Genomic DNA, 7889 nt, shown 5'->3' with positions numbered 1-7889 from the left:
GAGGTTATAGTAATGTAATTGATGAGTTATGCATGCGTGCTTAGGTTTCACTATATTCTCCTAGAGATTAAGCTTGAGCAGGGACTAGTAACCATCTTAGACTTGAGACGAATAGATCCCAAGGAGTATGCGGGCATGACTGCAATTCTAGAGAAGTAAGTTAAATCGATCATTATCGCACCATATCGGCAACTTCAATTTGTTCATTTCCTGATATCAAGTAATTGTTTTCTTTGTCTGGCAGGGTTTGGAATAAATTCACCTCAAAAACTCCGGGACTGCCGAAGAAGCTGGAATTTAGACACCCGAAAGTAAGTACTATAGTAGCATGTTCCACGCATCTCCTAGTGATTCAAGCGCTAGTTTCATCAATATCATTTAGCATGCTTGCTAATTATCAGTTTGATTGACCTCTATTTCTTGTAAAGTGGTTGTGGCAGGAACAAGGGAATAATTACTGTGGATACTACATTTGCGAGTCCATCCGCCACATGACCTGTGAGCGGGGCTACTCCGACAAACAATATGAAGTGCGTAAATAATAATATTCACAATTTTATTTTATTACCATAATTTGTGTTCAGTTTCATTTATTCATATATATGTATTGACCCCCTTCTTTAAAATAGATATTTCGGATGCGGGATGAACTCCTACCACCAGATCATATGCGAGGAATTCAAGAGGAATTGGTGGCATTCTTTCTTGACCACATGATCGCTAAAGACGGAGAATACCATGTGGACCCTGAGTTCATTTGGAATTAGGAGATTATATAGTAAGAGATAATTATATTGTATATATGTAGCTAGTAGCGTCGGATAGATATACAAGAACTTGTTGTTCGACCAATCTCTCAGAGAAGGAGAGTTGGTCGATATCACTTCTCTCTGTATGCATATGTTCATGACGATCTTTTGTTTCCTTCATTTGCTTACTAGCTAGCGTGTCTAGTCCTCTCTATACGTATAGTGCGTAGCGTCGACCAAGCACGGAGATAAGAGAGGACACTTCTCTGTATTAATTAGCTAGCTAACACAATATATGAAACACCTAAATTAACCCCCCAAAACCCCCTAAACCATTCCCCCTTTAAAAAAACAAAAATCCCAGCACCTGAAATGCTGACGCGTGGATGCCTATTGGTCCCGGTTGGTGCCACCAACCGGGACCAAAGGGCCCCCTGTCTGGGCTCGCCGCACCGGCCACGTGGAGGCCCATCTGTCCAGGTTTGTGTAAGAACTGGGACTAAAGGTCAAGTGCATTAGTAACGACCTTTTAGTCTCGGTTCCAAAACCGGGACAAAAGGCCCTTACGAACCGGGACAATTGGCCCTTTTTTTACTAGTGCAAGCTGCCGGATGATTGGCCCCGGCGGCGTGTGGCGTGCTCGCACCGGCCAAGGCGATGTGTGCGTTCGTGCTCAAGGACCCTGGTAGTCCCTTGTAAGCATCCAAGGTGACCACACCACTCATAGCTCCATCTTGGCCATCCTCACTGCCATTGCCTTTGAGTTCAATATAGGCCACCCTATTTCTTTTCCTTCTGAACACTGTCAATTGATGAAGGTGTTTGTGGCTGCTAAAATTAATGTCTGAATGTTCCAAATCTGCTGCTCTGAAGGTGCCAACATTCGTGAGGCAATTTGCGAATGATGGGTTCAGTAGTAAGTCAAATCTGCTGCCATGTAGTTTTCAGCCAGACAAGATGATGTTCATGCCATTTTCTTAACTATGTCACCCATTTTCAGCTATTGTACTGAGAAACAAATTCTAGGAATGAATGAGTAATGCACTTACGGATGCGAGAGTGCATCTTATCAGAGATGGAAAAGTCTTGCTTTGCTTAATTACGCCTGGACATGCATGGTAAGAATAAAATCCCGATCGATTACAGTTAAAGCAAGTTGATTCTACCATCACTGAGAACAAGCTTGTTTTAATTGAGAGTATTCTATTGGAGCTCAGGTAGTTTTCCTTGATCCATGGACTGGCATGTTTTACATAATCTTGTTACTGTTCGAAGTGGGCATCAAATAGTTGAGTCTTATAGCCTTTTTTGGTGTGTTGATATTTGAAAGGGGAACAGAGCAATGTTGCACTCTTGCTGTTGTTAGAGCACATTATTTTATAGTTAATGATGCTATATTCCAAACTGCTTTTTATTCTGCTCATATGATATTGCTCATCTTTTGTTTTCTGTCGTGATGCCTCGTGTATTTAAAGTAGATAATGCTATAAATTTAGTGTTTCTTGAACATGCCCAAGGAAATGGATAAAATCTAGATGCTAAGTTGACTTTTTCTTGTGGATTCGCCTATCGTGAAGATGCACAAAGGGTTAATAGATCAAGCATTGGATGCTGGCAAAATAGGAGTTCCATCACCATATGAAGAAAGTAATTCCTACGATTAGGAAGCTGCTATAAATACTGAAAACGACGATGATCGTAATCACAAGCATCGTGAGACCACTCCCATGTTCCTGCACTTTAGTGTTATCTCAAGAGCAACATTGAAATAGTATGCTCCATTACTTCACATTTTTTTATCATGAGGACCACTACCACGTTGTGTTAATATAACCATAGCCTTGAAATGTGTCCTCTAAGTGTTGTTACCATTGATGATTTGATTTGCAATTAACATTCTTCACAATACCCTGTCCAAAATCCTAACTGAGTTGCAATTAATGTGATTGCATTTCTAGCTTTGTTTTAATTGCCAGAAGTTTATGCATAAAATAGAATTGGCGAATTTTTTAAATTCCTAATTAGACAGTAGTAGCTTGGGAAAAAACTATGTGCTACTACTATTTAGGATATTAGTAGTGTGTGGTTATCATAAATTGTATTAGCACGGGCGCAAAAATAGTAGTAGCATGGATGGCACCCGCGCTACTACTAACATTTTAGTAGCGTGCGGTGGCACCCGCACTACTACAAACTTTTTAGTTGTGGTGCGACACTAGTAGATCGAGGCCTGCGCTACTATTAGAGAGTTTACCCACGTCACTACTAGGCTTTTCCCTAATAGTGTCAATAGATCAACGATACATATTTTTTAAGCGCTGAGAATTACCATGGAAGTCTGTAATTAGTAATAGATAGATAGACCGATAGATAGATATAATGATGTATGATTAAGAAATTTAGAAATAAGAACACATAACCTACAACAACAAGATATTTTCATGTCACCTATTGAGCGATATATTCACCGCCCGTAGTGCAAAAATAAGTTGCGAAGTTTTTCCTTTTTGTTGCATAAAATTTATTGAATATTAACCAAATCTTCACTCTACACAAGCTAGTGTGGTCATTCCGTTGGCCTGTGTACAGAAGCATCGTCTTAGTAATTTCTAGTCTATTTGCATCTTACATTATGGATGCCTATAAGTGCCACACGTGTGGGCGTTAAGAAGTCTACCCACACATTTTGTGTGGTGTATAAGAGGAACAACCCACACACCTACGTGTGGGCAAAACAAGTAATGCCCACACATCCCTTTTTTCCCCTCCCGATCCCACTCACACGCGTACGTGTGGGCGAAGTAGATAACGCCCACACGCCCCGTATGTCAGACCTCGTACCTCGTGGTCCCGCACGCTATGCGTAATAGTCACCGCGCGCTTGCAATTGCCATGGTCCAGACCCTCGTTCATGTTCGTTTAAAAGCAGTTGCCATGTCGCTGAACTACGGTCGCCATGTCGGACAACTACAGTTGCCATGGTTGCTCAACTACAGTTGCCATGTATGGTCTGGTCTAATGTAGTTGCCATGGTTTCAAAACTTTAGGAGTTGCCACATACTAACACTAGGCAGTTGAGAGAGTTGCCATGTGCTCACAAAAATGCTAGGGCAGTTTCCATGTAAAAGGAAGAGTTGTCATCTGCTTACGTGCACGTTAGGGCAGTTGCCATGTACCATGCAAAAACACATGACAACTCGGTAAAAGAGAGTTGTCATCTGCTTACATGCACACTAGGAAGTTGTCGTGTACCCTGCAAAACACATCGCAACTCGGGTAAAAAGAGAGTTGCCACCTGCTTATAAAGCACACTAGGGCAGTTGCCATGTGCACTGCAAAGCACATGGAAACTAGCAGCTTGGGTGAGGGAGAGGAGACAGGCGTGTGGGCGAGATGGCAAATGCCCACACAATAGCCCTTATGCGTGCGTGGAAAGTGGCGTGTGGGCGAACTGCTGAACGCGCACACACCAGTCCCTCCCGTGTGGTGAAACGGCCGTGTGGGCGACTGGGTGAATGCCCACACATCAGACCAGTCCTAAGTGGCACTAAAAAGATGCCAAGATTCATGCGCTCACGAACGGACGCGGATCCACACGTGTGAGTGAGATGCAAACACCCATACGTGTGGGTGTTAACATTTCTGTACATTATTCATACATAATCCATTATGTGTAAAAAATACATGACAAGTTAACCAGAGAAAAGATACACCTCTGTTAACACCATGGATCATAGCGGATATACCCCTTGGTGTCGACGACGAAGCTTCAGAACGCGGACATGAAGCCGTGCAAGTTGATGTTTTGAGACGCGCATGACCGGATCCCATCCGATCTAGAGGTCCATGAGTGCCATGCACCAATCCGTGAACACCGTCGGTTGAGGAGTCCAGAACTTGCCGGCTGCCAGATCGAGGACGACCGGCACCTGGAAGATCGGCAATTTGGATAGGAGAATACCACTAGGGTCGTCGCGCTACCATCTTTTCCCATCGCCGTCTCCCCACACAGGCTGATCTCCACCTCTTGCAGTACGCCTGAAGGAAACCCCACCTCCTTTGGATATGGGCCTGCCGCCACCGCAGTAGAGGCCAGTGGCAGTGGCGGAAGGGGAGGCTGCAACAGATGGCTGTTGGCGGCGGCATGGAGTTTTGCTCCTGGCGTCGCCTTGGGAGTGATGTGCACGTGTGATCTGTCTCTTGCAGATTGGTCTGTTGTAATGAAGGCATCTTGCCCCTTATTTATTTTTCAAGAACATGCATGAGCATTGCATGTCCTTTGAAAGGGGGTTACCAGCCGGACTGTAAGACAAGGACGGACGTAGGCAACATGCATGAACAATGGACGCAGGCAAGGTGGACTTGCGCTGAAAAACCCTAGCGTTCGGATCTAGCCAGATGGATCATAGGGTTGCGGCAATGCGGGTGTTGAGCTCTCTATGCCAGTTAGATAGAGTTTAAGCCCCTATCGTCGGCCACTAGTCTGCCAAGGAGGCAGAGCCATCGGGTGTGAACCTGTGCAAACGCAGGGGGAGGAGCATTTGATTCAAAACTTCCCTGGAAAAGGGGCATCCAAGCAGCATCTGCGTCGTGTCTTCATCCACATGGCAGCATAGCTGGCAAAGCCTGGTATGAGGCAGGTTTCGGCGCGTGAGCCTATCCGCTGTCCATAGTCGACCTCGCACCGCCAACCTAACGAAGTTCTTGATCTCCATGGGGGCCATGCTCTCCAGATCACATCAACACAAGGAGCCCGCTCCTTCGTGAGGAAGAAGGCGGCATATGTTTCGCGAGGAAGAAGCCCGCTCTCATAGCTCCAAGAATTCCGCTATCCCTGGCACGGAGGGGGTGCGGTGGATCTCGTCAACCCATGCGTTGCCAAGAAGGGCTTGCGCCACGCACATTGCCCTGCCTGCGGGCCTGATGAAGGGAAGCTGGTGGGGAGCGATCTGCGCGACACTACGACCGTCGATCCACCGGTCATGCCAGAAGTTTACTCGCTCACCATTCCCAATCTGGCAGCAGAGAGCTGCAAGCGCAAGGCTCTGACTCGCAGGTGGAATGGGTATTTACAGCCCCAGCCAAGGCTTGTCCAGCGCCGTCTTCTCAGACCACACCCAACGCATGCGGAGAGCCTCGTTCAGCAGGGGCTTGCCCCTTATTTCAATGGTGCCAAACTAGAAGACCCTTGCATGTGTTTTATTTCGACCGGATTTAATTATAAAGAACTATTGGATCAAACTTTCCTGACCATATTGTTTATGGTTTTGATAATTGTCAGCCGACTGAGAAAGTAAGTCTCAGTTGATTCTATTATCATCAGATATTTTGGTTTATTTCTTTATTGAGGGCTTCATGCATGTCAGCTGCAACCCGCTTCATTCGGCCACTCTCTTGGGTCTTGCTTATTCCTGGGCCTAGACCTAGAGATGGCCTTTGCTTGTTTTCAGGTAGAGAACCTACCGGTAGAAGGAAACGTAGAGTTTTTTTTTCTTTTCCATTAGTGTCCATAATCATATTCCTCTTCACTTATTTTCCTCGTGGCGTCGTGTATGGATCGAGACCCTGCAGCAGTGGCACATCCTAGGATGAAACATAGCGGATCCGTCTTCAAATATGCACCTCTCGAACTATGTTCCCTATGATGTCGTATGTGGATCGAGAAACTATAGCCACACGACAACGGAACAACAGACCCGCATGACGTGTGTTATAAGATCCTGGTGCACCGAAGCCATTTGTTAAATGAAATTTATGTCCTACTACCTCCGTCCTGATTTATTGGCCCCGTTCGCATTTTGTGCTTAATTTTGACCTTAAATTTAACTAATAAAATGTTAAAGCATGAAATAAAAAAATATCACTACAAACTATATTCAAATATGAATAAAATGATATAATTTTTTATGACATGCATTATTATTTTCTTAATTAAGTCTATCGTGAAAGTTTGGCGTAAAATACTAACAGGACCAATAAACCTGCAGATGGATGGAGTAGTTAGTACTAATACATTGTTATTTACTCAAACACATTATTATCATATAAACTAAATCAATACAGCATTAATGAATGTTAATCTGTGACATGGAACAGAGTAAGGAAAGGCGGTTTATCGCCCGCCCTGCACGGCCATATGTACTGTCAGATTGGTTTACTTTAGGCTGGCCATAGTGGAGGTAACATAACCGGTAACATGCACTTGGGACTAGCAAACATGCTTAATTATGTGGCACACAATTAAAGAAGAGAGAGGGTTAGAGTAACATAGGTAGATATCATATCATGTTAAATGCTATACTACTTTGTGTCATGCATGGCAATAAATATGGTCAGCTATGATACTACTTTATGATACCATGCACTATGGAGGTAGTATCATATACTAGTATCATATGCATGATACTAGTATATGATCCTCCCAAATATGAGTAGCCTTAGGCTACTTGTAATGGGGTGTATTATATAGTAGTATCATGCATATGATACTACTCTACGATACTACATCCATAATGCAAAGTATCATGTGTTGGTATCATAAAGGACTACATTTATTGACATGCATGACACAAAATAGCACATCATTTAATATGATATGGTATCATAAGAGCATGGTTAATAAGAAAGCCCGCTGCTGGCTATATATGAGTGCCATGTCACATAAAGCCTTCATAAAAGCCCACTAGTAGAACAGATTAGCTATAGTCTAGCTATTGGTATTTAATGCTTGCAAGTGGGGAAAGGCAAAGAGAGACATGTGATTGGTGAGAAGAGAGGAATGCCGGCTCACAAGAGTACATGCAGAATTCTTTTTCTTGTTTCTTGTGCTGGAGCCGGCGCTAGCTGAATCGCCCGCCTCCTTCTCTTTCCTTCATTCTCTCTCCTCCAGCAATGACTTTGATGACGTGGAACAACATATAGCCAGCTGACTAGGACTTATTGTACTTGCTCTAATATGATACTCAAGCCTCTCTTTTTTCATTTAATTCTATGCCACATCATCAAAATTGCTTAGTTGGCATGCATGATACTACATATGATACTCCCATTACGGGCAGCCTTAGTAATCAAGCACACCGTCGTAAATGCACTCAATTCCATGACCGGTCACTTGTATTAATCTGTTGTGCATACGCCATG

General features: G+C 43.9%; 1 pseudogene; it reads left to right on the top strand.

Annotated features, from left to right (window-relative positions):
* LOC123067254 (non-specific lipid-transfer protein 4.1-like) overlaps positions 1 to 7889 on the top strand; it is a 38691-nt pseudogene that overhangs the window by 18191 nt on the left and 12611 nt on the right.

The sequence above is a fragment of the Triticum aestivum genome, chromosome 3B, assembly GCF_018294505.1.
Source record: "Triticum aestivum cultivar Chinese Spring chromosome 3B, IWGSC CS RefSeq v2.1, whole genome shotgun sequence".
NCBI classification, from domain to species: domain Eukaryota; kingdom Viridiplantae; phylum Streptophyta; class Magnoliopsida; order Poales; family Poaceae; genus Triticum; species Triticum aestivum.
This window is presented reverse-complemented; position numbering and strand designations above follow the sequence as displayed.